Source organism: Oreochromis niloticus, linkage group LG3 (genome assembly GCF_001858045.2).
Source record: "Oreochromis niloticus isolate F11D_XX linkage group LG3, O_niloticus_UMD_NMBU, whole genome shotgun sequence".
In the NCBI taxonomy this organism is placed as follows: Eukaryota; Metazoa; Chordata; class Actinopteri; order Cichliformes; family Cichlidae; genus Oreochromis; species Oreochromis niloticus.
The window spans coordinates 72,919,272-72,922,533 of NC_031967.2; the positions used below are offsets into that span (position 1 = coordinate 72,919,272).

General features: G+C 44.5%; 1 pseudogene; it reads left to right on the forward strand.

The window, feature by feature from the left end:
- The first annotated feature begins 1,015 nt into the window (after window positions 1–1,015).
- Window positions 1,016–1,705, forward strand: LOC100704316 (platelet-activating factor receptor-like; annotated as a pseudogene).
- The last annotated feature ends 1,557 nt before the right edge of the window (window positions 1,706–3,262 follow it).

Here is a 3,262-nt window from a genome sequence, read left to right on the forward strand (position 1 = left end):
CACTCTGCAGGAGGGGGAGATACAGGAGAGGTGGAGGAAGAGCTCAGTCTGGGCGTCTATTGTCTCATGCAGTCTGGAAGATGAGTGGATGACGGGGTGGGTGCAGTTTTCTCTGTGGTGGGGTCGGGTGGGCTGTCCCGGGCTCTGTGGGGCAGGGCGGCGCTGCTGTACTGGGCCCCGGTCCGGATGGGCCTGGGCCCCCTTTCCCTGGCGGGTTGCGGGGTATAGGGGTGCCTACTGGGTTTAACGGGGGTGCTGGCCCCAGAGAGGGTCACTTGCCCCTCCCTTCCTTCCCTCCCCATCTCCAGCTGCCTCCCTCTTCCCGCTCCACCACAATCACCGACACATGCAGGGCCTTCGGGTAAAGGTGTGTCACCAGGGTGTAGGGGAGGCACCCCCCACCCCCCGTCTGTATCTCTCCCCCGCAGGGAAAGTGGTAACACCACCTTGGTCCGGGTGCATTTTCCCCCTCCAGGGGCAAGGGTACCTAGACCCGGGGCTTAGAGTACGCTTGGGAAGTGTGATTGTGTGTACAGTGTCTCTTTATGTCTGTCTCCACGTTGGGTGAGTGTTGAGTAATTGCATATGAGAGCATGAAGGTGGGTTGGATGTTTGTATCTGTGTGTGCCTGTATGTCTGTGTCAATATGTCAGGTCGGGTATCAGACGCCACCTCTCTGGGGACATCTCAGGCCCTCCAAGGTATGGAGGCCTATCTCCCCCACCACTTCCCCTGCCAGTGGCAGACGCGCTCAGACATCAGTGCGTTGCTGGTTCTTTGTTTCTGGGGATGGGCGTCCAGGTACACACCGGCTCACTCCTTGGTGGCTGCTTGTCGGGGCCTGGAGCCTGGGGCATGATCTATGTTATATTCCCATAGATCATCATGATGTTGTTTATTCTATTGCTCTAGTCTTCTTCTGCTTGTTTTCTTTTTTCTTTCTCAACAGGTGATCCAGGAAAAGAAAAAAAAAGACACAAAAACAAAGATGACTCAGTCATTTACTATGACAACAATGAGTAGTATGGTGTCCACATCCATTAATCCGTTCTTGGACTCTCAGTTTCGTTATGTGCTCATCCCGGTTTCCTACATCATCTTCTTCATCCTGGGCTTCATCTTTAACCTCTAAGTGCTGTTTGTCCTGTGCTGCCTCCATCAAGCCAAGGCCATGGGAGAAATTCACATCTACATGACCAACTTTACCATCGCTGATCTTCTGTTTGTGTGTGCTCTTCCCTTTTGGATTGACTACTATATGCGTGAGGGAGACTGGGTTTATGGAGACGTCATGTGCCGGGTGACAGGCACCTTCTTTTTCATCAACACTGACAGCACCATCCTCTTCCTTTCAGCCATCAGCATCAACAGATACTGGGCGGTGACTCGGCCTCTGGATGCAGCCTCATCAGACTGCATAATTCGAGGAATCATTGTTTGTATTTGTGTCTGGGTGTTTGTTCTGACGATGTCTGTTCCTTTTCAGGTGAGTCCAGGGATCAACGTGCATTCTAAAAACAACACTGACATATGTCGCTGTTTTGAGGGATACCACGGTGGAACTAATGACAAGAAGAAAAAAGTGGCTGTCACTCATTTTCTAATAATTGGATTGTTTTTTGTTGTCTTTTTACTCATTGTGATATGCAATGTCCTTATTGCTCAAAGTTTAATTTCTAAAAATTCTCCTCAGTCGAAAAGTTAGTCTTCAGGAACACAGTCTAAAAAACATCAAAAAAAAAAAAAAAAAACAGAAAAGAAAAAAGGATGTTTCTACTGGGAAACTCATCATTGTGTTATCATTTCAGGTCACTATTGACCATCAATTGTCATTTAAAGCAACCCGAGAAAAAAAAAAAAGTAAAAGTAATACAATAGTTTTTTTTTATTAGGAATTAGTTACTTTTATAATATTGTAACTCAGTTACTAACTCAGCTACTTTTTTGAAGGCGTAAGTAGTAACTATTACTAATTAGTTTTTCAAAGTAACTTGCCCAACACTGTTGAGAAGGTCTGATGTTCCAACAGTGTTCAGGCTGAACACCTGCAATGCTCCAGTTTGACCTCATGGTGGCAGTGCTGTCTCACTGTTGTAATGGCTACACTCAGACTACAGGAGAGAACAAGAGTGCTCTACTAAAACGTGGGCCCTTTCTCAATTCTCAAGTACATGAGTACGGACTTGCGATTTGTACAATTGGAAAACCAGCGTACTTGATGATGTCACAGGGCCGGAGTTTTTACTGCCGTCCCCTCTTAATTTAACTGTGAGTAATATGTTATCAAGCTTAACTTTAATCACAGCCAAAACGGTTTACTCAGGAACAAATAATGATCCACCACCTCGCTGTCTGCTATGGAGCTGGCGGGTCACAGACGTCTCCGAAAACGTCGGAGCGCGTTTGGAAATATATGATATTTTGATAAATCGAGCAGATATTTGAAGTTTACACAGCTACATTCTTGCTTGAAAATAACTTAAAAGTTTATTTTGTGACCCAGAAAGAGTAATATTTAAAAGTTTTTAGCCCTGCTCGTCCGCCTTTGCCACGTTTGAGTTTTGGACGATATGCATTCTGGGATATTTACCTGTACCAAGTCCACACAAGTCACCACCGATGCATGCTCGATAAAACGGGCGGAGCGAGAACACATCTGGGACTTTTTCGCGTTCTTGGTTTGATGCGTACTTCGAATTGGAACAGTACTTGGTCTCCGATTGATGACGTATCACGAGTACACGAGAACGCAAGTACGCACAAGTACGCATATCGAGAAAGGCCCATGTTTTATCATGTGTTTGTCAGCCTGATGACATCATCAGGTTTTATAGATCATGTGTCAGCAGTGTTAATATATAAATCTAGTGCAGTGTATTAATCTTTGTGTCAGTGTGAAGTCACATAATGTTGCACTGAAAAAATAATATTTATAAAAAATGCAAAGAAAGTGTTCATGTCCTCCAACGACTAATATATTGTTTTAATGTTTGGAGATGGAAACTAAAGCTTTGTCCTCATTCACGTGACCCTGACCTTTGACCTTTGACCTTTGTATTTATTATCTTTACCCACATGATTGGAGCAGAACTGGAAATCTTTGGCTTCTATAATCTGTAAAAACTTCAGATTTTAAGATCTTTTCATGCAGTGTGTGATTTTGTGACACTTTATAGCGTCATTGTGATGTCGTATTGAAAAAATAAACTGTGTGTTGTTCAGCTCTCTTCATGTCCTTTCATATCAGATATTAAACTCCACA